Source organism: Ceratina calcarata, unplaced genomic scaffold, assembly GCF_001652005.2.
Source record: "Ceratina calcarata isolate Rehan_Ccalc_2016 unplaced genomic scaffold, ASM165200v1 scaffold151.2, whole genome shotgun sequence".
In the NCBI taxonomy this organism is placed as follows: domain Eukaryota; kingdom Metazoa; phylum Arthropoda; class Insecta; order Hymenoptera; family Apidae; genus Ceratina; species Ceratina calcarata.
The window spans coordinates 494,385-520,926 of NW_017136308.1; the positions used below are offsets into that span (position 1 = coordinate 494,385).

General features: G+C 48.8%; 1 protein-coding gene across 5 annotated transcripts in view; it reads right to left on the bottom strand.

The window, feature by feature from the left end:
- Positions 1 to 26,542, bottom strand: part of tio (zinc finger domain-containing protein tiptop) — a 72,460-nt gene that overhangs the window by 37,740 nt on the left and 8,178 nt on the right. Inside the window, exon 1 of one of the 5 annotated variants that reach the window (XM_018036629.2) lies at positions 5,919 to 6,420. The exons of the other annotated variants lie outside the window; for them this stretch is intronic. The gene's annotated coding sequence lies outside the window, so the exon portion shown is untranslated. Of the gene's footprint in view, positions 1 to 5,918; positions 6,421 to 26,542 lie in introns of those variants that run through there. 5 annotated transcript variants of the gene reach the window in all.

The following is a 26,542-nucleotide window of genomic DNA, read 5'->3' on the forward strand; positions in this document are numbered from 1 at the left end:
GAAATTGTAGATCTCGTCGTTCTCTACAAGAAAGGTTTTATACAATTTTTCGGTATGTCCAACAGTTTGGGAGTTATTGGCCAAAAACGGAAATTTGGAAGAAATTGAAGGGGTACCCCCTTGGAAAAATCTCGGAAAAATCGAAAATTTTTTTTTGTTGTTTATTATTAGCAATGTTCTTCCGACGTCTGATTTCTTTTTAAAAAATGCGTTTCTAAAGTGCATTAACTTTTGGGATTGACTGTATAGCCAATACATCCTTAACTGATACTCTTTGCAAAGTACATGCCAATGAATACGAATGACGTTATTAGACTACTTCATATTTAGTGCACGAATAGTGAGATGTTCAATTTGATTTATACTATTGGCTATTCCATTATATTGTGGACAACTCCTAATAGGTATTAATTCGAAAACCTCTTTAACGATTGACATCATTATACGTCTAAATTCATCTCAAATCATTAACGAATTTTCGATAGTATATTATTGTATCTACAAAAGATTTCTAAATGTGGAGAACAGTCACAAAGAACGTAACACAAAGGAAATTGAAGTTTCACTCTAGACACAAGGAAATGTTCCATAAAATGACAGAAAAATAACCATACGAGTGAAAGATTGAAACAATAAAGAAATGGCTGACAGGCATTATGGAATAAAAGAAACGATTCTAACAGTCAAGCAAAGGATCACGTTAATACCGTTGGTAAGAGCAGTAAGACAGTAAAAAGGGAAATTCTACGTATAAAAAGCATTTGAAAAAGAAGATAGCCAATACGGTTACGGTTGTCGCAGTAAAGCTAATTGTAAGAGACAAACTACCGGTTGTGTTATGTGCTGCAGTTCATGAACTCGGTGCTTACAACGGAAACGATATGATGGTATCATCCAGCGAGCGGCCAGCGACTGGCTTTTCGATTGTCGATGCACTGCTTTTCAGCCCACCTATCTTCGCGGTCAAACTCGTTATCGATAATTAAAAATTGTCAAACGCACTTTGGTCGAATCGACGCGTCACAATCCGTGCGGAATCCAGTTCGAAGTTGCCCGAGGGTCATCGCGAGTAAACCAAGGGAAAAGGGTAGAGAGGCGGGCAGATCGAGGGAGGGAGAGAGAGAGAGAGAGAGAGAGAGAGAGAGAGAGAGACTGAGAGAGATAGAGAGTGAGAAAGCAAGTCAGTTATACATGGCTGCACGATCATTAACCAGTGTATTATTATTCTCTGGATATTAATTGATTTCGAAAATACAATTTTCTGTGCGACCGATCAAAACCATGTACACCATTCCTCTTCCCCCCCCCCCAACCTCTCTCTTCCTCGCCCGCCTCTTTAGTCCCCTTTGCCACTCGGATCTCGTTCCGATTGAATATATGTGTACGTGTACTCGTCGAACCAGCAGCAATGCTTCTCCCCTGCCTTTGGCCTTTTTTACGCTACCGCGAGCACAGCAATGGGCAACGGATTATTAGCTGCGGATTACAAAGAACGTATCCTGTCTGAGAAATCATTGGTTTTAACTAACACGCTTAAAATTATCAAAGAGCCGAGGACGGACGGTGACATGACTCGCGTGGGCGGGCAACCGAGCCGGGGTGAAAACGCGGCCGCGTTTTTCGTCTCGCTGGAACGCGTGGCACGTGCGTGCGGACAACAGAGGGAAGCAGAAACGTCAAAACGAAAGGTAGGCATCGATCGTAATTCGAAGTGCAACGATAACCTTTCGTGGTCATTCGTTGCGCGGTGCGATTGCACACACGCGCAATCGATGCGTAAAAATGGAAATCGAGCGAAATGGATTTGTCGGGACGAAAAAGCGAGCGAGCAACCGGCGCCGCGCGCGTTACGCCGGCCGAAAGGAGGGACAGAGACGAACGGACGGACAGATAGGCAGATAGATGGACCAAGAGGGAGAGGGAGAACGGTGCTGGGGTGGAAAAGGGGAAGAGAAACAGGAACAACCGAACCGCCGCAGGTCGCGGCAAATTAGCGCCATCACGGCTGGCTAATATTTTTTTTGCGTTCACGAAGGGTAACGCTTTTTTCCTTTTTTTTCTATTTTTTTTTTTTTGAATTTGTTTCTTGCATGACGTATGTATCACGATAAAACCGATAGTACGTTCATCGAGTGGCATGATTTTGATCAAAGAGTTTTGTATTGTGAAATTTGGCGAATAAATATTCGAAACGGATCGCTCGCTGGCATCGCGTTTTATGTTGTTTTTTTTTGTTTTGGATCAAGACGATATTCGTTTATTCGTTTGATGCGATCGTTGAGTAGATTGAAATAATATTTTTATATAATTTACAATAAATTTCGTTTTACATTATCATATCAAAATCTCGCCTATATTTTTGTTTGCTCATTTTGAAAAACCAAGAGGATTTGGTAAGAAAACAGTAAGGACAGGATAAGAAAATGAAAGAGCATGTATACTCTCTATGCTAATACGTGTTCAGGTTTATGTTCAACATTTACTAGCAATGACGGCTACATATAGTTAGAATCAGTGACATGATCCAACGACACTAATGCTGTCTATAATCGACACGTGCAAGATGTGAAGACTATTATGTTCAGTCGTAAGTATTCATATTTTCAGATACATATGTATATTACAATGTACATTATACCTTCAATACTTCTACTCCCATAACGCCACTAGAATAAATAATAAATTTTTATGTAAATATACATCATAATTCTACAAGTATAATATTGAAATCATACTGTACATTGTAATGCATACAAAGGCTTTGATTGACCGTGGATACGCAATAACGATATGAATTTATTTGAAATAAACGGACATTCTTTGTCTTCACTGAATTAATTGCAGTAATTTATGAAATGTATAATTTACGTTTACGATACAGAGTCCCATTCAGCAGTGACATACTGGTATTCGGCTCCACCGAGCTGAAAGGGGTTAATTGAAACGTTACGCGTATTCTTTCGGTAGCAGCATCCACCGGACAGTTTACAGCCACTGGTTCGGTCGCGTTCGTTTACCCCGGTAATAATCTCTCCTTTCTTCCCGAGATCCTTCGTATCTTTCGACGGATGGACGTTCGCCGTTTACGAGATCTTTACGGTCGGGCAAGATTTAAATGTGCGCGTAAACTTCGCACCGTGCGTCACAACACTACATGCCGCCCCTTCGTTGCTTTCGTGTGTTAGGGAGCACATACGACGACCATAAACAAACCCTTTCGAATCGTTCCTTCCTTCGACGGGACGTGAAGCGATCGAATTTTTCTTTCCCGCGTCCCAGGACGAATATATAAAAGGCGGGAAGGATCACTGAACAGAAGTTAATCCGAGTGATCAGAGCAATCTATAGATCTTCCTTAAAGAAATTTCCACCTTCGTTTTCTTCCCTTTCTCGTCGTATACATAAAACAGAAGCTAAAGCTGGGACGTACACGCGTACTTGACATAATTTCGAGTTTATTCCTAACGAGGATATGCCAAGGACGAAACGAGGGACAACGAAGAGGAAAAGGAAGGATGAAACGGACAGGTGGAGAGTAGCGTGGGTGAAGGTAGATGTGTGTACATGCTACTCGGTGCACGCGGGGTAAAAAGAGAGTGAACGAGGGACCCAGACGGGGAGACCAAGAGACCGAGAGACTGGGAAGTTGAAAGAGAGCCCCCGAAGGCCCGAATATCGATCTCATACATAATTAAATACCGACCCGGCGGAGCATCACAAAGAGAGCTTACTTCGGCTTTGATCTGCTGACAGACGGGGCCCGTCATCGCAGACTTCAATAGGCGCTACTGAATCGCGGGGGTGTGTGCTATTGACGCGCCGCGGCAGCGGAGCTCGAACTCTAGCTCGCTTCGTTCCCGCGGCTGACTTCGGACCCGATTCTCTCTCCTCACAAGAGAACTGTCTCTCCAGCCTGTTTACCGCTCTCTACACTTGTCGCCTCTCGTGCATTGCCTTCACACACATACGGTTACACACACGCACACACACGCCATATTTAGGTACGATGCACGTACATCTGAGGATGCAAGAACAAACGTTATATGAATTAAAGACTGAGCAACACTGCTCCCTTCTTTGTTCCATGTTACTACGTACATCTATTTATACTGGTTTATCGCGACGAATGCAACAGCTTCTCAGCGTCCAAATTATCCGCGTTCGATGAAGGTTTATATATACTATCACGAATAGTTGTCCGTAGGTAAAAGTGCACCGCTGAGAGCAGCTGGAAACTGTTGCAGTGTAAAGACGCATACTACCTTATCGGACTATAGAATGACGCGCGGGTTTTTCCAAACACGATGACGTCAATCGTGTCACTCACATGTCAAACGTAAGTATTCACGGATCCGTAATTGGCATCCACTAAAAAATGCAAAAAGCTGTCTCAACCGCGAAACGCGACGAGGTAATAAGAACCCCGGTCCCGAATTCGGAAATGTACGATAAAATAAACACCTTATAACCGTGGTTCGCTCTTTTTCACCGACTCGCTCGACCAATCCTGTCCGTGTCGAAAGCGTCTCACGGTGACAGGACGGATTTAATCGCTTCCAATGACGTCACTTTTGTCCGGTTTCAGGTCGGTGAATTTTAACTGTACGGATTGATCGGGAATATGTGAATACGTATTTATGAGCGGTCGATTCTTGTCGTAATCAGTTCAATGCGGAATTCAATTCCATCGTCTGGCCAGATAAGAAACAGCGGAACGGATCGTTTAGTCATCATTCATCCCTTCCACGGTTCTACACTCCTATTAATTAGGCGACAATTAGACGTCGCACGCGGCGACAGCTCATTGTCAGTGTACACAGAAGATTGTGTCATATCGGATTCTCTACGTAAATCTAACGGGTAGAAATACCAGGAACGTTTTGCCTTACGCGGACGATTATCGTGAGCCGCAGCCCTAGACGATCGCGGTGAGGAATGCTATATGCGTCGACAGTTATCTCCGTTGCAAATCACGGTGCGTGCCACGTGGCAACGCGTCGAGCACCGCGGCGAATAAACGATGGCACGTTTGTCGCGAAATGTAACCATTGCATCGCGCGAACGTCACGATCGAGTTCGTCGTTACTGACTGGTCTGACCAGTGACGGGCCGATCCCCTTCTGCTAGTCGTCTCAATCTTTTCCTCGCGGCGAGCACCGACGTCTCATCGATTTCGAAACGCGCTTGTCAAGATACGACGAAAAACGAGCAAGTACGATCTTGCCGATGACACAAGAGCCATTTGGTACTTTCATAAATTAGTGTGCGAGAAAGAATGGAGTCGTGTGCCAATTGGTACACATGCTGTGAGAAAGGGAATGCATTGTAGAAATATGAATGCTTGATTGTGGATAATATCGCGTGAAAACGTGATCGTGTGTACACACGTGTACGTGTGTGCGTGCGGTTGACACGGTGCAAGTGAGAAAACGAGATAGGGACAGTTGTAGAAAGAAGAAAGGCAAACACTAAACAGGGAATGAAGAAGAGCAGGAATCAGAACGTGTAAAGACCAAAATACAAAAGAGAAACGCGATGTCACGCAATTCATCACTTTTGATCAGTGAAGAAAATCCATTCATGACGAACGCTTCGTCGAAGAAGACAAGAAGCGAAACTTGGAAGCGAAACAGGATCGTGAAAAATATTTCGCGCGCCAAGACGTACAGGTCGCAGTCAATGTTCACGTGAATCACGCCACACTTAACAGCAGAAAGGAATCAACTGTGGTTGTCACGCTTTTTGCTCGTACCCGCCGATTGCAGAATGTCACAGTAGAAAGTATTAACTCCATTTTTTCCACTACCGGTGTGACACGAAGGGGTTGGAGACTTCGAAAACGGAAGCTCGTTAAGCCGCGAAAAGAAGAGAGGCCGACTACGTCATGTCGATCGTGGATGCTTAGAAAACGGACTCACCGTGAAGTAGTGGTTCCAGTGCGCAGGAAACGTCAGTCCCGATGAGTTCTCGGCTCCGTGGCTACGTCAGGAGCGATTATCCTCGTCACGAGTGCGACCAAAGCAACCCTGCGCGTGGACGACGAGCATCGGGACTCGCGTGTCCTCCGTGACTCCCTCGACACCATATCACCGCGTCATTCTCACGAATCTTCCACCAAGGCAAAGACAATAAAGACGCACCACTCACTCAACTGACACGGCAATCTCAGAATCGTCTGTCACTGCTCCGGTACGGAACCGTTCTTCTTTCTTTGGCAATCGCGCGCGCGTCTATCACCCGCAACCGTAATTTCGCGTCATTGCAATTTAACCACGAACAGATTAATCCAGCCTCACCGGACAACGTGGACACTATCGACAAGCGAGCACCTTAAATCTAGCGGACGAGTCACGATTCCGCGGTAACCTGCATGACTCGCCGACGGAACGGAGCGAAAGTAAAGACCCTCCCACGACGACAGCACGTGGCGCACTGACGGCTCCGCGGTCATCTTCCCCACCTCTGCCCCCTCCACCTCGCGTCACCGCCGACGCCGACGAGCCAACCCCTACCTCACCTTCCCCTATAACATCCCCTTACCCCTGACCACGTTCACCGATCTTCTCTCTCCTTGCCGCTCCAATGTCGCACGTCTCTCCCGCCGTCCTCGCTCTCTCTTTTTCTCTCGCTCCATCTTTTGATCTCTTGCACTCTGTAGGTCTCTCTGTCCCGTTCCAAGCCCCGCGCCAACCGGACTATCTTTCCCCGTCTGGCCCCTCGGCCGCCCTACAGCGCCCATACCCCTCGGCCCGCGGCCCTGACCTATCCCCACCGCCGTCACGCACCGGCCCGATGTATTTCTCTCCCCACTTGCGCCTCATTCCACCCACGCCCCCATCCCACTCTTCCCCGTTTCACGGAGTAAACTCTCTTCCTTGGTCTCGCGACTTCTTCTCCGTGTCTTTCCGTTCTTCCACCCCCGATTCCTCTCGCGCTCATCCCCCTTTTTTCCCCTAGCTCCTCGTCTCGCTCTTTCTGCACCCCTTTCTATCCCTTTAATCCGACCATCCTCTACGTGGACACTGTTAGTCTTTTTTTTTGCTTCTACATCTTCGCGCGTTTACTGGTGCATGCCGTTTTCTTCGACCTTTCTGTTTACTCCTATGGGCGAGTATAATTTCTGATTCTTCTACTTGTTCCTCCCTTCGTACGCGTTTCATCTTCCCGCGCGAACATTTCCGGTAGCCGGTAATTTTCTCGCTAAGCACGAGACTTGGCCAATAATTTTCTTTCGCGTATCAGTGCTGGCGTCGCGTGATTCCTCGAAGGCGCTCTCGTCCGTCGACGAGAAGCGCAACGCGGATACGTTGGTGAACAACGAGGGATTAAGGAGGTGCAGAGTGAGGGAGAGAACGGGACAGACTCCGCGGACTCGAGTTGAAAGCTTTCAACTTTCAGTCGACGTCGTCGCCGTCGTCTCGTTGATGGAGAGAATAGCTATTTCTAGGTGAGAAACCTGCTACCCGAGATCGAAAGAGTCACGATGACGTGGTACCGCGGTCGAAATTACGTAATCCCTCGTGACGATCTCGTTAAAGTTGCCTTCCTTAAGAGTAAAATTTATAAACGGTAATACGATTTGCTTAATAATGATTTATTACACGCTTACGATACTGTTTGTAGCCGTAAATACCTCGGCGATGACATTTATTGCTCTCCGTGTAACGGGAGTCCGTACACACCCTTTCGTCTCAGAGGTTTGCTCGCTAGCCGAAGTTCCTCCGTATCCTAGGCTCACGGATTAAACTTGGACCGCGCTCGTTCCGGATGGCGTACGTGTAACCGCATCACACGTGTGTACACCGGAGCGTGTAAACCGCGAATCTTTTGCCGGGTCCGCTACCTTCCAAGTATCACCATTTCTCGAGTCGGGTACACGACCATAAGCGACCCAAGTAGCTAAAGCGGCAAGTCGCGGAGCACCGAATTCAATCCGTGCTCCGCTGGCCCTTGTTAACGCAGGAATGTAAATCAACTTGTAATAGCATGGCAGCCGGGGATTAGGCAGCGCGCGAAGACGGACCGCGCGACGAGAAGGTAAGTACGATGTGCCGGCAAGGCAAGGGAAGGCAAGACCGACGACGACGACTACGATGACGTCGAGGGCGACGACGGCGACGACGTTGGCGACGGCAGCGGCAGTGGGACGGGGGGGATGGGGAGGGGGACGGCAGTCGATGGGTGGGAAGAACGGCAGCACCCTCTCCTCGTGCCCCGAAGCATTAGGAGTTCGGTAATAAATCTCGTTGAAAAAACACACGCGCGCACGTACAGGCACGAATACGATCGCACGCTTACGTGCGCGTACATGCACGTACATATTCTCGAGCAGGGATCTCAGACTCCGTTTCACTCGCTCTCTTCCTCGCGTCTATCTCGTTCGGCCCGTACATCTGTGCTCTCCGCGAACGCGCAACGAGCAACGAGCGCGAGAAAGAGCAAAGCCAGTAAAACGTAAGGAGCAAGGGGGGAGGGGTAGGGTCGTACCCCTCCAAGCTTTAGATCTTTCCCTCGTCTCTCCGTCGCGGAGCACCGCGTCGTCCGACGGCAACGAGGTCGACATGATCTATGCACGCCGTGCAAAGGCGAGTGTCACCGTCTGCTTGATGCATCGGTCCTCACCTGAGCCCTCCCCACGACGTCGCGTCGTCGTTTCTTAGTTTCTTGGCCGTGCCCACCGAGATCCCTACTGCCCATACGCGGAATTGCGAATCCATTGGTCGTAAATCGATGATTGACCGTTTCACCGGCTCTTATCTTATTCCTTTAACTACAAGTTTCAACGAAAATCCGAAGAGGATGCGAGCGTGGAACGAAAATTTGAGTAGTGAAAAGAGGGGGGGGGGGAAAGGCCGTAAGGGGCCAGGCTCGATGTGAAGAAGCCCAGACGCGAATAGTACGACGACTATGGTTACATTCTATGGATCAGAGAGCTCGATAGCGTGCCGAAGTCGAAGCGAACGGCAATAAATCCATTTTTCGTGAAGGGTCGGTCGAGGGGCGAGAGCGAGCCAGGGTCTGATTAGCAGCCTGACTCGCCGTACAGGATGACAGCCGGTGAGTTATAATATTGCCCATCCATCTATTTATCTACTCCATCGCCTCTCTTCTCCCCAATACATACTACGTTCCCGGCGTCCCTCCGATCCCTCCTGTTCCTGTTTAGCTCTCTTTCACGCTGCTTCGTCTCTAAGGCCGCGCGAAAACGCGACTTTTCTCCGTCCTCGTCAAACGTTGAATACGTCCCCCGAAACGAACAAACGGTCCAAGTCGGTGCTATTTAAAAGTTTACAAAAATTGGCACAGTCTGTTTGCCGAAACGATCGGCACTGTCCATCCAATGGGTTCGGATAAAGAATTAAGCTCGCATGATATCGCGGCGAGGATGACCCCTCGCAAATCTTGTTGGTGAAGGCGAACGCCGGGACGCGTCTCTATACATTTTGAACTGGAAAGACGCGACGTCCCAAACTTTCGACGGGAACCAGTTCATATATCTGAAGTATGGCTGCCATAAATAAGCGACCTGTCCGTTTGCTCTGTTCGCCGAATCTCTTGCAAATCTTTCCTCTCCTCTCTTTCTTGTAGCGCACTTTTGTCCTCTTTTCTCTCTCTTATTCCTTGAATTTCTTTAGATCGTAATATCGAGGTCGTATGTAGCGAGCTAGCCCCAGAACAAACTGAACTATCTTCCTACGAATGAACATGGAGAAGGATACACAACACGAGTTATTTTTTTTTGGTCTCGTCTCGGGGACATCCAAACTCGGTTCATAACGAGCCTGTCGCCAAATGTCCCTCCGGCTTTACCCTCGCGCGTTGCTCTTTTTTTACTGTAGCTAGAATACACATTTGTGTAGGCGTGCATATTGTTCGGTTTAGGTAAATCATCGGCGACAAACCCTCGATCACGAAAAGTCAACGATGAAACGATGAGAAAAAGAAAATGATGAGGGGCTCGCGCTCGCGGTGCGGTGCGGTCGCGTTTCTGCAGCGAGATATCGGCCGACCGAGCGAGCAGGAGAACGAACGGAACGGAGCGGGAGTGATTTATGCTAAGTCGCTGATGCTGGTGAAGCGGGGGCCCGCGTGTACGTTCTCGGGCAGCCATCTTGGGGTCCCTTCGTTTCTTCGAGGACTCGGATCGATTGACAGACCTGTGCCCGATCGCCGCTTAACGAACCTTTCCTTTGTTTCGCCATTCCGTTTCGCTCCTTGTTTTTTATTCGCGCCTAAATTAATTTATTCCAGTTTCTCCTTTCGAGATTGAGCCGTTTCACGAAGTTAACATTGAGAAGAGAATGTGTACTACGGAAATAAGAATATCAGAAAAGGAAATGTAATTTCAGGGTGCAACGAAATAAATCCGACGACTGTCGGAGTTCAGTCGATGCGCTATACAAAGAGGAGTAACAATTATCAATTGGCTTTATAGAGCGTAACGCGTGACTCACTTTGGCCCCGGCATCAGCGGCAGGCCAAAAGTCTCGCATGACTCCCACATTCTTTTCGTCTCGTCTAACCGTGAAAACCGCGCCACTGTCCGTCCTGATTTCTATCCGTCAACGTTGGTCAGATTTATGACGTCGCGCAGGGGCCCCGTGTGGCCCTGTCGGAGGGCCCGAGGGTCGTCGTGCAACAATGAAACCACGCCATTTGTCACAGAGGCGCTTCCTCCGCTTCTAATAAACGTTCGTTCCTACCGTAGTGGTACGGTCGTGCTGCACGTTGCAGCACGGATCGACCTTTGCTTTTGCTCCAAGGATCGTGATCTCTCGAGTAACCACATTCTCCCTCTTTCTTCCCGCCCCTTTCACTCTTCCTCTTTATTTCGCCAACTCCTCTCTCTGGCTTTCTTTCGCTCGTTCCTTCTTCCTCCCTTATTTAGCTATCTTCCTTTTCACATTCCCCCTTTCCTTTCATCTTCATCCTTTTCCGTTCTCCTTGCATCGCGTTTCATCGTTCTTTCTCTCGGCTCCTTTCATACTTTGTAAGGCTGTTTGTCCACTCGCGGTTCCGAAAGAGAAAGATCGAAAGTGGGAAGGGAGAAGGAGAGAACGAGCGAAGGTAAAGAGACAACGAGCACACGATGGGATACATCGTGCCCACGTTCATACTTTCACATGCCGGCACAATGCACCGGACCATCGAGAGGAATTGTCATACAAATTGTCGCTTATTCAACGATGATCCTCAACCGAGGATGTACGGCCTACGAGCCGCGCGGTAGCTCGAAAACAACACCGCGCCTTTTCAACGAAGTCTATCATTCGAAGTAAGTTCGATTGAAGGTCCAAGAGACGCGTTGAATTAAATTTCTCCAGTCGACTCGAATGGTTGAGGCGCGCAGTTGAACCAACGTGATATTTTGTCGACGAAATTCAAGTATTTATCGTTACACGAGTTCATTGCTACGACAAGAGATGCAAGAAGCGACCAGTAACTCGCCTACCGTTGCTAGAGCTGCCGTTTCGTAAACGGAGGTCATCCATAGTTCCTAACTGGCATATTCTTTTTTTCCCCCAAACGTCACGGCCGATATTTATGGCGAGCTATAGGACCGAGGGGTTTGAACTACTCTCGCGCTACACGGCAACAGTCGTATAGCAGGACCCCGACGTAATTCTGTCAGCGTCACGTTCTCGGGCCAGTTCGGCCTCGAAACGCTCAACGAAGAAGTGTAGAAGAGAAGAAACAGCGAAAACATCTCACAATCACATCACGACGCAATGGGCCGGGTGAGGGTAGAAGATATAGAAAAAACTGTTAGATCTACACCAGCGATAACGATAGAGAATTCATCTATTGCAAAGGCACTGTCTTTAAGTGAAATTTTAAATTTTCGGTCAAGCTGTAACGGATGTTACGCACGTGTTCTATAATTAATCCTGTCCATGACACTCAAATATATAATTTACATCCATTTAAAAAAAAACTTGTCCTCGGTTTCACTTATTTTAATCTTAAGAAATAGTTGAGCCTGAGCGTTCCTCTTACCCATCTAGCGTAATGTTAAAATATGTCATAGATCCGGTCGTCAATGTGGGAAAAGAAAGAGGACACTGTATGTACAAGTATACATATACTATATCATAACGCACTTGACGCTTTGAGGAGGTCTCCAGTAAGTCGAGAGATTTATCGCTTTTCACTTTTAATAGGTACAAAAGCCGCGACGTGGGCGAGTTAGGAAAACATCTTTGTTCCTCGAGAGAAATCATACGGGCGGGTATCGCGATTTTAACCTCGTTAAGTTTGATACGTTTTCGTCAACGTTGACTCAACCTCGCCTCCTACGACGCGCAGTATTTCCGTCGACGCGAAGCAAAAGTTTATCCGGCTCCTCCTGTGAATGACGCGTACGAAAAAGTTATTGGCGCGTTAAGCATCGTCGGGCATGCCAAAGAACGATGGCTAAACAATACGCAGCCGCGCCTCCTGTCTGAGGAGATAAAATCGCGATCGAGGAAGATTGCGGTCGCCGATCGGCCTCGCAGGATCCCGGTCAACGTTTTCGTATCGAATCGATTTAATAGAACGTCCGCGCCTCCGGTTCGGTTGGTTATACGATATTATATAAAGGAAATCATGTGAGATGGAACGCACGGACGGGCGGATAGTCCGAAAGACGGATGGATGGATGGATGGATGGATGGATGGATGGATGGACGTACGGACGGACGGATGGGCGAAGGTGCGTACGAAGCGATCAGGTTTGAGCAGCTGTCTGCAACCACGTCACTCAAGTTCAGTGTGTCGGGTTCGCGGTGGAATGAATGCCTTTCATTATGAGTCTTATCTTCAGCCCGATCTCTCAACCCTTTCTGGCTCGTTCGCGCTCCTTTCTTCGTTTCATCTCCCTCTCTCTCTCTCGGTTCCCGGGGCCCTACTTCAGTAGATTCGATAGAGCGGGACTCGCGTTCCCGGAGGATACGACGAGGAAGCGGAAAGATCGTACGAGTGGAAAAGGGATGGGAAACGTTATCGTCGACCGAAGCACCAGCCCTCTTTATACCTGAGTACCGCGAGATTTATCGTGGGTAAACCTGCCGTTTTACTTTTTCTCTTTTCTTCTCAACAACGCAACCGACGACCGGTCTCCAGGGTCGAGCAGAACGATAATTAGAGGGATACTTCGCGTCCGGATCGCTTAGACGACTCGTTCGATCGACCGGTATCAAGGGAGCGCGCGGAATCGATGACGGAAGTTGACTGGCCCGTCGAACTTCCGAAGGGTTAACTCGGCGCGAACGCAACCTGACGCAATGTGGTCAAGTCTTCGTTACGCGCTTCGAAAGAAGACGTCGACAGTTAAGATCGAAATCGCCACCGATGCGCACGAACGCTTTCATTACACGTGTAACGTACGATGAAACGCGTCGAGCGATTAAAATTTCGCGACAAGTACCTAATCAATTTTTGAAAATAAACAGATCTTAGCAAACGAAGAAAGAATACATATGTATCGAGAAAATATTTTTGCTACAATCGTATCGATTGTTAAGAACTAGCACGTGTTCGATTCGTGCTGCGAAACTGTCTTGATCGTAACTTCGAGCAATCGGTGTCTCTCTGCAAGATTGATGGTCCGTCCAACGAAAGGGTAATTTCCAGTATGCACTATACGCGTATACGTATGTATGTTTCGCGCATTCAGTGGTACGGTAGTAAGAGGGAAGTTAATCATATTTAACCATGCTCGATTATGATCCGCTCGGTAAGCGAGTTGCGCGAAATTATCATGTTAATGTATTCCAAGATTCACGTGTGAGATCTTGAGAAGAAGAAATCGAATCAACCCTTGCAGCTCGTTGATAGTTCCGCGGACGGATCGCGTAGGATAGAACTTCCCGGATCGGAGAACCTGTTCCCTGAACCGTGGCTTAAGTCACGGACACCTGCTATCGTCGACGAGCCCGCGAGTTCATCTTCCGGAGACAACGCGCGAATCTCGTATTCCCCTTTCGAGCGTGTAAACGCCGCGATAGATACGGCGCGGCGCGCGGCGGCACGGCGGCGTGCACGCGGTGACAAGCCGGACAGTTTGACACTCGACTTCCTAACGATCGGCGCAGCCTGTCGGAGAAAAAGGAAGCTCTGAATGCCGATTCTGCTGCGTGCCGCTTGATCGACGCGTCGTCTCCCTGTCAGGATCGTCTCTTTCTCTCTTTCTATATCCTAGATTTTCTTCTACGAGCCGCGGCTTTGTATGCCGACCCATTCGAGTTTAACGTTTATTGTTTGCTCGCGCCCGTCTTTGTCCTCCTTGTCATTCATCGCGCGGACGGTGCTTCGCATCGTACCGTGTCGCACCGTTAACGTGCCTTGCTTTATCAACGAAATTGACCGTCACGCGTCGAACGCGCCGCGATCCAAAAACGCGATCATTTCCTAAATAGTATCGACCGGTCATAGAAATCGGGAAAGGTCGGCCGCGAGAAAGGAATGAGTCACGGCTTGTTTTCTTCGTTCTGCACTTTTCGCGATGACGCGAATAAGCCGTTCGCGAACTCCGACGCGAAGTCAGAAGCAATTGGTTTCGTCGTCTTCCTCGCGACTCCGTCACTTCGAGCAATTGACTTTGATCCGTTCGTGCGCGCGTAACATTGAACGCAATTACGGTCAATTTACGATGCCTCTCGGTTTCTCTCGCTTCCCTGCCGTTCGAGAAATCGACCGTAGGTGGAACGCGAGCTCGCCGTGATACGATATTATCATCGATTGGAATTGTCTTGGAAGCGATCGAGAACGCTTTTTCCTTTGGAGAGCCATGACGAGATCATTGACAAACTAACAATACCGATCAGCATCAATGAAATTTCCTATGGAACCATTTTTATTTCAGAAAACCCGAGGCAATTGCTATTATACAAAATAGAATAGCTTCTAGCGTTACATTATGATTATTACTGGTAGAAAAGAGTTTACGTAATTATTCATCACTTAACAGAAGCATTTATAAATAATCGTACTTTTTTCAATATCCGCATCGCCGACTTTTATTACATTCATGAATACTGAAAAAAGTGGCTTCAATACATGACTGTTTTCAGTTCGCAGTGTCAGTTCCACATTTGGTAAAATTAATTTCTCCCTTGTGTATCGCAGCAACACCAAAAAATCAATGTATATGTAATGCGACTGGAAAAATAACTAACTGAACTTATTCAGTCTTTGATCGAACAAATTGAATTTTTATAAATGCCAAAAACTGTAAAATCCGTTAAACTGGTACGAAAAACGGATGTTTGTTTTAAAAGCTGTTTTGGGTTAAGCGAAACAAGCGTTAGGCGAAATTTCCCTAATATACCAGATCAAGAAGGATCCGTAACGCAGGAAATCCTTCTCCATAATCGCGGGTGCAAACGGATGAAAAAGCTGGGAGCCACGAATGGAGAACGGGATAGATATGAAGGAGACGGGTTTTATGCTCCTTCGAGGCGTCAGTAGGGTGGCTGGAAGGGGTTGTTCCGACCGAAGGAAAATTTCGACTATAAATAGCAGTGTATTCTAAACGAGGTACAGAGAGCGCATTGGATCTAAATTATGAATTTCATCAGCGGCAGTCTGCCGTTTCATTCCGCGTTTTAGCCTCCTACTCAGCCAGCCCCCTACGCCGCTATGCCAAAACACTCTTTTTCACCCCTTCGCGCGCTGTGATCCCCCTTCGCCGTACTCCTCCCACCCTATCCCTTGGTTCTTTCGTGTCTCTTCTCGGTCGTCCGTGTTCGCTTTAACCTTCGCGAGGTTTCCACGGATAGCCGCGCATCCCTCGACTTACCACTCCCCTGCCGGCAACCCCCTTTACCGGCAGCGCGAGAGATGAAAAGTTCTGGCGAAGACATAAAAATGCGGCGTTGCATTTCCCTTTTAAAATAACGCCCTTTGCTCCTTTTTCAGTTTATTATTATCAAGTTGTGCAGGCTGCGCGCGTTCGCCGCGGCCTCTCTTCTTTCTTTCTCCGTTCGTAACCCTCCTAGCACCGACTTCCTTCCTCCCCGGGACACTCGTATCTTTGGCTATAACGCGGCAAAACTCGCGCCCCGCTCGCCCGTTTTCCACCCGCCTCATCTCTCGCAACGGCTCGGCACAACTCTATTCGTAACTCCGCGTTTGGGAAGTTCCCGTTATGAGAACGAACGTCCGATGCTTATTGGAGTATGCGCGAGGCACGATACGCGTACCGCGTTGCGAAAGTCGATCCTCGTATCAATTTTCAAAATCGATGAACGCCTCGTGCATTATGTCTGACGGATCGATCGGGTGAAGCGAAGGAGGAAGGAGAAGACAAAGGACGAATTTGGTTTCATCGGAGGACCTTGAATAGGATGACGAGCCCGTGACGCGAGAAAGCGTCCGGTTCGGAGCAAAAGCGAGGCTCTGCGCGGCTAGCCTATTTATAGGCGGCCCGGTAAAAACACGAACGATGACGGCGGGGCGCGAAGTGCCTTCTCCGAGCCTCAACCGAGTGACTGGAGAATCGAGTCAGAAGAAACAGGAGAATGGAGGATGGACGAAGACGAAATCACGAAGGAAGAGACGGGTAAAGAGAAACGATGCGCCGCGCTGGTAGCGTTAAGATGATGCGAGAAGCGCGAACCGAGAAGGCGAGCGGTAGAAGACGGACAGGCCGGGATGAGACGAGACGTGACACGGGAAGAGGGAGAGAGTCGGGAATGGTGCGAGGGAGTGAGCCGGATCGGGAGCGACGTATGCGAAAGGAGGAAAGAACCGTCGATCAAACGTCGCGAACGTCCGAGGCGTCTGTCTGAAACGAAGACGTCTCCATCAGCCGTCAGATCCGAGGCACACGTTTTCTCGCTCCCCTCATTTTTATTACCGCTTCAGGGCCATATTCGGCCGAGCCGTTGACCGACTCGACCGACTCGCAACGGTACGAGACCGCATTGTCAACTTTCGTTTGATAGATACACGTAGCTACGGTTAGCAAGCGAGAAGCTTATTTCTCGATAATCTTCGACTATCGATAATTTGTTGGGAAGTTGGAAGGATCGGCGGAAAGTGGAATTCATCGGTTACACCGGCTCCGAATCATTGCAGAGGTAGTTGGCGAGCAAGCGAGCCGATAAAACGAACTGATACGCGGCTGATACGGGAGCGACGCGCTTCGTCCCAAAGTGTTGCGGCTAGTTGCGACGCGGTTCAACGTATGATTATCCGTTCCCCTGGGGACCGAGAGTCGGCGGAAGAGAAACTACGTGGAGATGATGCTGCGCGAAGGGTAGAGAACGAGGAGGAAGAGCAGAGGAGGATGTAGGATGCAGGGACGGTTATTAGTTGCCACGCCGTTGTCGTTTTATCTTCGTGCCCAATTAGCAAATATCATTCCGTAATGCAACGTGACGGGGCCTCCTCTGAAAAGAGTGCAGCTGCATCGGCATTAAAAAAAGGGGTAGAAGAAAGCGGCGCTCGAGGGTTGCGGGTAGCAGACAGCACCAGGGCAAAGGGAGGGGTAAAAGAGGAAACGACAAAGATAGCGGGTCCGTTCGAGTTTTTTATTGACATTTTAAAAGGTGCCCGAATAATACCAGCCGACATACGTAATAATTATTGCCTTGCTCACGCTACCGATCGGTAATACGTGGAACGAGAAAATGGCATCGATCGACGATTTTAGCCCGTCCTCCGATTCGTTGCATCTCCCGGGACGTTATACGAGGATACCTCTCGACGTTCGCCGTATAGTAAATTGTATAAGTGACGACCGATTAATTACCAACACCGTCGCGAAACTCGTCCAAGACTCCTTCGAACGACCCACGCGTACGGGTACAGCTTAGAGCGAGTCGCGTCACCGGCGATTTCATTCCGTTTGTTGTTTTCTTTCATTTCTGAACAGATCCTCCTCGAAACCCACGCGAGAGTCACCGTCAACGAGACTCGAAAATCAAGAACCGATCCGATGTGTTTTGCGACAGTTTTACAGTTGTGTCCTTGTCAATTTTTATAATTGAAAAGAGGACAAAGTTGCAGAAAGGGGAAAACTCGAAGGAAACCGGGCACAGGCTCGGTCGTGCCTATTAAAGACGAGACAGATCGATGATGATGATGCCGCGGCGAGAGAAGAATCGAGGGAAAAGGAGAGGCGAGGATCGAGCCGAAGAAACGACTGGTTGGCAGTGCACGGTGGTCAGTCAGGTCGATGTCAGTCCGCTAATTGGCAGCCGTGTCGCATAAAGGTAGCTCGAAGCCGGTTTGTGTAGCAAGCTGCTCGTCGCGTAATTCGTAAGCGGTTCTTGCCCCTTCTTTCGTCGACGCTCCCACCCGGCCTATCCACCTTTCTCTCCTCGTTCGTTTCTCGCCGGGCTACTTGCCGTCCACCCGAATATCTTTCACCGTTTCGAATATATCCTCGCGCTTTCGTTCTACGCCACTGCGTGACAACGCGCCCGTACCGTCCCTGCGTTATACGTACACCTTTCGGCCCTGCTTCCCTTTATATGCGTTTACGCGTCGCGCGTGGGCGAGTTAAACGGAATGGACAGCCTGACAGAAGAGAGCGTCGAAACGTACGACGAAGAGAGAGAGAGAGAGAAAGTACGAGAGAGCGAGAACGCGTGACACCGCGAAGAGGAATAAAGGGTGGCAAGGCGAGGTGAACCGACGGACCTCTGTTGCATACCTACGAGCTCGACTACCGTTAGGTCTGGTAGAACAACCAAACACCATGGGTGGTCCTTGCACGTACCTACACTTTCCTGCAGGTCGCGTGTGCGCATAAACCGCAACGGAATTAAATTGAACGAAGGAGAAGGATCGTGCGGAACGAAAGTCGAGCAGGTTAAAGGACACGGAACATCCGCCGTGTCGTGTTCATGATCGTCGTCGCCGTAGTCGGTGATGGTGAGTCGCTCTGGAGATGAGCAGCGGGAGGGAATAGCAGAGGGAAACTGGGAGCAAGAGGTGGAGGCGGGTGCCGCTATCTGCACCGCGGCTGACACCTGACGGATAGCCTGGCATCGGCAACGCGGGATATTAATTTGGTAATTTATGAGGCCCGATTAGGCAGCGCTATCTGTCGAGCTAATGCGCGAACCGTTGGCAGGTCATCGCCAAAGGGCCTGTATTTCGAACCACTAGAGGCCCTTCCATCGCAGAGATGTCCTGCGACTTCCGGCTGTCCGAAATATTGTATTCTTCTATCACTTCGACGCCGGGGTAGCCACCCTCTTGATCCACCCTTCTTTCACTGTTCAGCCAATTTTTCACCTATTATAGAGGCGCGAGGCGTGCTCGCTCCGATATTTTGAAAAAAGGGCGAAAGATCATTTCGCGTAAAGTGGGTCTAGGATCGATCCCGATCGAGCTAGCGTAGCTGCGTTACTTCTGACGCGTGATGGATGGACGCACAATGGAAGAATACGCGTGCCTGCGTGCCCGTTACCGGGCTCCGAGCGAGTGGGTATCAACGTAGGTGGATGAGGATGAATGGCTCTCGTCAAACGGAAGGGACCGCCCGTCGTTTCGCGCCGTAATACGCGACCGGGTAAGAAGCACAGTAGGTCGGCTTATCGATGACCGGACGGCTACTTACCCGCCGGAGAACAAGCCACTTACTGGGTTCAAAGTCTCGTGAGTTGTTTGTCACTCGGCCCTTGACAGCGCCTCAGCGTCGGGAGGGCTTCAAGGCTACCTTCCGCGAGAAATTACATTCCATTTCGTGCGAACGATGCTGGCTGTCGATCGTCGTTTCTTTAGCGTGAACGTTAATTGGGAGATAATATTGACGCGTGCCGTAAAATCACCGAAGAACATGATTTTCTCGTACGAGCACGGTCAAAAATCTGACGCCGTCATTCCGAGGACTATAGTTATACCTGACAAATTACGTGCTCGCTCCATCACAGCGTCGCCCCGTCGTTATCGTGTAATCTTAACAATTTATCGATTGCCGCGAGCTAAGCTACGGAGGATCAAAGAACCCACGGCGAGGGCACGACACGCATTTGGGCGTGCAGTAGAGGCACACATCGGTAATGAGAAATCCTCGCAGAAAAAGAAGAGAGAGACAATTTACAGTGTACGTAACATAGAAAGCCAGTTCACAAGTTGCCTTATGCTCGGTCCGACGATATGTTCGGGGATGACTGAAATTAGCGTGCGACATTCGATTCGCTTTCGCAGGTCCTTTAAACGGATGAACTTCGGAAAAACAGAAAGCTCCGCATCGAACGGGAAAGACAATAATCGGGCGTAAACAAAAAAATGCAGAAAAAAAAAACAAAAAAAAAGGAAAAATACTTTCAGCAGAGTGGTAGCGCGAACAATGGTAGCCACAAATCAACGGGATTATGCCACTATTTCACGCATGGCTATGGCCGGCTCGCATGATAAATCAAGCTGTCGTTGGGCCACAATAAACAATAACATTTGGACGGCCGGCTGGCGGGACGGCTGGTACGACTCTTCTTCACTTAACTCGGTCATTCGCTCGCTCCAGCGCAGCGCACGCTCCGATCGCACGTGTTATTTCCTCGGCCTCGACGCTCCCGAACGCACACCGGTTCTCGATAATAAATCGCTTCGGGAGGACATCGACGAGCGCGTGGGCATCTCGCCGGGGCCTGTCGCTGAACTTCTCGCTGTAGTTGTATCTCTTTCCATCACCTCCCACAGCCCCATCCAGTATCTCTCTCTCGTTCTCCACTCCCCCCGATAACCACGCTATTAAGTCCGTCTCGATAAAGATATCCCGAACCAAACGATTTTGCCCGTTACCTATTCTCGCAACAGACCCGCGAAAAGCGTATTCGAACGCGTTCCTGCGTTCAACGATGCGCTGTCCGGGAATGTTGCGCACAGGTATATACGAAGGTGGTCCTATTATTTTCCACCGAACGACGCGACGTGACACGCTGAGCCGAGGAATTCGTTCGTTCGAGTATAATATCGAGCTCGCGAACCGGTCGTGTATAGGGATCGACCGAACGGTATACCGTACCGGCCGACTAATTATAGCCTCCTATTTATTTTATTTACGCGTATGCGCGCGGGCGCACCGCCGCTCTCGACACGCACACATCGCGAGGACGGCACAGTCATAAATCAAAATTCCATTTCAACGTTCTAACGAAGGATCAAATAAAACACTTTAATTGACGTTTTTACGGCGGCCGGCAGCCGAAGTCGAAGCTGCTGCCTACCCGCTCTCGACGGCCTGACCCCGCTCCGGCTCCGGCTCCGTCCTTCCCTTTCGAGTGCGCGTGGAAGAACGTGCCGGCATCATTGCGCGGACATACGCCGTTTTGTCGCGCTCCGCGAGTCCTTTTTGTACCCTCCCGAGCTGATCCGATTTTTCTTTACCTTCCATTTCTTGCCCCGTCAAGAATCCGTCTAAATGATTTCAATCATCAATTAGTTTAACGCTCGTGTTCCTATTTTCAGCATGAAATTTCCAATCGACGAGGGCTCCCATTCATATAATGCTATTTCAGAGGAGTATTTCATACAAACATAACTATGAAAATAATTTCATATAATTCTAGTTGAGAACTCACAACGTGACGCTAGATAAAAAGTACATGCAATATGATTCTATTTCAATTTAATTATATTACAGCAAAAATTCAACACGATTCCAACTCGATGCTTTAAACTTGATTATTGTACCTCTACTGTAACAGATTGATCTTTATTTTTAAATTGAATTATACGCACCTGTCAAATAGTGTCGTACTACAAGCAGTTGAAAATAGAATCATATAAAATTATGAAATGTACTTCCACTTACCCGAAATAGCATTATGTATAAATAGGAACCGTCGCAATGACATATGTTATAATAATTTTCGCGTGAGATTACACAAATATTCTTAACTCGTATTAATTTAATTACCATAACTGAACAGAAATAGTAATGCCAAGATTCACTCGTGAATTATTTTCTCCCATACGGGTTAATTTTAAATATAGGACTTACGTCATTCTACGAATTACTGATAATGATTCCTGAAGAGTGGAAACAATTTCTCATAAATAGTAACTCCAATGAAGAGGAAGGATTTCATTATTATTTTGTATCTTCGATTTTTCTCTTGATAGGCTCAAAATCTAGTAAAGATAGGCGAACAAAGCCTTTGCTTTGACAAGAGAAAAAAAGAAGGCAGACGAGAACGGAGATGAGAATGAGAAAGGAAAGTGGAAGGGATCGGTGATTATATAGCTTCGCGGTTATTGTTAAGAGCGCGTCTAGCTGCGTTACTTGCCGCTCACAATGATTATCAGTAATTTCACGGTTTTCGGAAGAACCAGCGTAAATATAGAGAGTGGCCCCTGGCCACTTTAATATCGTTCCCGCCGATCAATAATAATAACGGAATACGCGGTTCTTGTCCCGGCCCCGATATACCCGATGTATTATAGTAATTTCGTACCGGCGAGTTCTGCTCCTTCGCCCGCACGTTTTGGACCACTGCCCGTTTCGAGCGTTACGAAAAATACGGTAAATTCTCGAGCAAATCGCGCTACTCTCTCCGAAACTTTTATTTACTGCTGCTTCCCATTTAATTTTCCTCGTTTCATCGGTCAGAGACATGGAAGGAAACGCCGAAGAGTTTTCCCGGTTCCTGAACGGAATCGCTACCGAAGGAGCGCGAGTAACGCGTGGTGAAGGGATTTTCGATGCGCGATCCTATCCGAAAATATGAACTGCTTCAAGGCGCCGAACAGGCGGGTTTGACGAGGAGCATCAACGAGAAGCCCCCGAAGGAATTCGCGAGTCGAACAGTCGGGACGAGTGACGAAAAGGGCACGGGACGAAATGAAAAAGACCTCTTCCCCGCGATGCGGAGATAATGATACTCCAGCTTCCACCCTTTTAAATATAAACACACACCCTCGTTGGTCCGCGCCTCTCGTTCCTCCCCGAAGTTGTTCCTCTACCTTCCTGCCACTTTTTTTTCTCTCTCCCTTTCTCATTCTCTCCACCACGTACCCTGTTTGATGCTCGATTCTAGTTGTTTTGCGGTTTACGACGGTTCGCGTTACAACTGATTATTAGCCGCCCTTCCTCTTACCCTATCCCCTTTTGCTCTTCCGTCTTCCTTTCCTTTCTGCTTTCGCTACCCCGTCCCTAGCTGACCTGTCGCTCTTTCTCTTTCTCCATTATTATACGCAGCCATATACGGCCATTATGCCCAGGCCTCGATATACAACACAATCCGCCGTAATGCCGGCCATAAAATTAAATTAGGGTTATAACACGATTTTTCACAAAGGTTCTGTGGGCCGCGCCGGACCGCGCCACATTTTCAAACCGTTGTTCTTTTCTTGAACGTCTTCCCGTGCCTCGCAACTACCTGCCTCAATCGGAGGTACCTGCTGATACGACCTGATCGTCTGATCGTGTCTCTCGTGCTCGAAATTCTCGACGCTCCGAACGCCACCATCTTTTCTAAACGTAGAATACATCAACGGAGTTGGTTAACACTTGCCAATCACAATTCATTTTCTCAGACGTTTTCAATTTCGAAGTATTCATAAGCAGTTGTATTGTTCTTTTAACTATCCACAGTCCTCCGTCTGGGCAGGTTCATAGATAATCCGATCTAACTTGTCCAAGTGGTTAGAAACGTCTATCTTCTGTACCATACCGCATTACGGATTCATAAGATGCAACGGTTTCTGATCGTGGGTCAACGACGATCGCCAGTGCATCTGTGAATCGATATACAAAACGTCGTGTATTAAGGTCAATCGGTAGAAATATCCACGGCGGGGCAAATCAGAGGGTGAAACTGTACGTAAAACGGACAACCTGCGTAGAACGTAGTATTCGTCAAGCGGTTTGCAACTCCTCATGTACCTTTCGTGAACTGCGCATGTGATTCTGATAAAAATTACGCGTGCACGCGTTCGCGATAAAACGAGACTCGATCCATGGCCGAACGAAACTAATTAATAACTCGAGCTTTGTTGCGTATGGGGGTGATAGAATCGTTTCCCGGAACGTTCGTGTTGTCTACCCTTATGAAGAATTCAACGAACTCTTGGATAGACGAGCGAGTCTGGAGCTACGGATAGAGAGACAGATAGATGAAGAGGGAGAGATAATAGACTCATGGGCGAAGCAAGAGGGCAAAGAGGAGTCAACGAGAGAAGGAGAGAAAGAGAGAGGTGGAGAGAGAGAGAGAGAGAGAGAGAGAGAAGGTCCGTCCTAGGAGAAAGAGGCAAAGTTTCGGGAAGGAGAAGCCCGCGAAGAGAATTCGAGAGGCCACAAATCACAGAACTCTGGTGTGAGGCGTTGGAAGTAGGGTTCGTCGGAAGGTGGAAGAGGGCCGGAGAGGTCGGAGGCAGCGATAACAGGGGGGTGGACGGGTGGACTGTTGGACGGGTGGCCGGGTGACGGGGCAGGGGTGGCGTAACCGGGTTGGGAACGGGGGCGAAGTAAGAGGTGGAGAGAGAAGGCAGAAGCAGAGGCATAGGTATAGAGGCGGCAGAGGAGGAGTGGCAGGCTGCAGACGCGGGGCGCGACATGCTTTATGACGTCTGTTCATCACATCGCCCCAGTCTCATAAATTAGAAATCACCCCTTAGATAGCTGGCACCCATCTACGATGGCGTCAGTGCCGTATCGTGGGAGGCAGGGATCGCCTCCGACTCGTCCGATCCGCAAGAAGGCGGGGGAGCGAGAGACGTTGGCAGAGAGAGAAAGAGAGCCAGGTTGGGGAGGACAGGGAGGAGCAGCCAGAGGGGCAGCACGGACGACGGCAATAATTTTCACCGTATGTCACGCTGGCGGAAGAAAAAAACTGTCCATGGCTACGGAGGATCGCACGAGAACCATTCTCGTTGAACCCACCGTTCTTCTCGATTCGCGCTCTAGACGCACGCAGCTATTTAACCGACCGGGACGTGCAAACACGAACGAGATTTCTAATAACGTACGATCGGTCTTCTTAAATCATTTGTAGACTGAGGTAAACGTGCCGGGCAGCAGAGCATTAGTCCAATACTGTGACACAAAATCTCAACACGTCGTGCTGCCCTGACACTTGACGTCCATAATATAGATTGCTTGTCTCCGTAACAATCGACATCGATTAAAATCGATATACATCCAGTCGACTGATTGCCCTCAGAGATTCTCTGTTTAACGTTGTTGGCATGCGTTTTATTTCAATGCATGCTCACGCTCTTTTTCTCCCGTGGTCTCTCTCTCTCTCCTACTCGCGTTACATCCCCCTTCTTTCCGGTAAAAAGATCGACAAGGGCGGCGAACTGTCAGTGTGCCAAATATCTTCCGTTCTACCTATCTTCTTTTCCCCCTAACACTTTCTTCTCTCTACCTCTCTCTCTTTCTCTCTTCCCATTTGCACTTGGTCCCATCACTTTCGTCGCGTCTCACCGGTTGATTGTGAATCACCGGGTCGTCAAACTTTGCGGCGATGCGCGTAAACTTGGAGGATCCATCGTATTAAAGGTGAGCTCCCGACGTGACGCCGTTTCAAAGCAACGGCGGAGATAAACGAGGCCAGACAAATGGGACAAAGAGGGAGCAGTGCAGCGCAAAAATTCGCTTCGAGAGTCACAGCATCCGCGACAATTTACCAAACGATGCGGACACGAGGACGATAGCCGGGTGAAATCGGGGTGAAAACAAATCGGAATCTTTACGGTCCCGGCGACCAGACGGATTCGTTGTCGGGAAAACTTTAATTGGTTCTCGAATCCAAACGATTAATTAATCTTCGATTGACTCTCGACTACTAATGATTCATTACGGAAGATCCTCGCCTGTACGGCGGAGAAGTGCTCGACGAAGAGGAAGGAGAAGGGTGGCGGGCAGTCACCGCGACTTTCAGTCCTCGCAATCCTCGTAGCATGACCAATTAGATAACGAAACCGTACGAGAATAAAAATGATAAATTGCCCTATCCGAATACTTATTTCCTACGGTTTTTCGTTTCTTGCTATGGGATATGTTGCGTTACTAGTTGCAACATAACTGCTCGTTTGTGAATAAAAGAGAGGGTAGAGAAGAGAGCCTGCTCCGCAGCATAACTGTCCAGCGTACGATGCAGACACGTCAGTGACAGGGCGATGGTCTCTGTCGTCAGACCCGGCCGGTTCGTTCGATGCGGGAGAATACTCGCGAAAAGTGTGGATCCGAGATACGGTTCCACGGGGGGGAGGGAGAGTTGAAGGTAGTATGTGGTGCAGAAGTAGCACCACCACCACCTACCGATACGATGAGAAGTAGAAAGAGAAGTTAGAGAAAGGGAAGGAGAAGGTGGAAGAGTTGGCATCGGTGGTAGTAGCAAGGAAGCGGCTAGTGGTAGTGGTTGACGAAGAGGACGGCGGAGCTCACCAATACCCGGAGCGTACCGTTTATGTGAACGATACAGAGGGGTGAGCGAGTTTGGAGTACGGATTCGACGGTGAGGCGAGGCTGTCCATCTCGCGGCACGTCGCGGTAGAATGGAGTCGTGGAGTAGGTCGAGGGGTGGGTGGACGGTCGAAGGTAGAGGAGGCGAGCAGGAAGAGAAGAAGGAGGGGAAGGTGGTAAAATGAGGGTGGACGG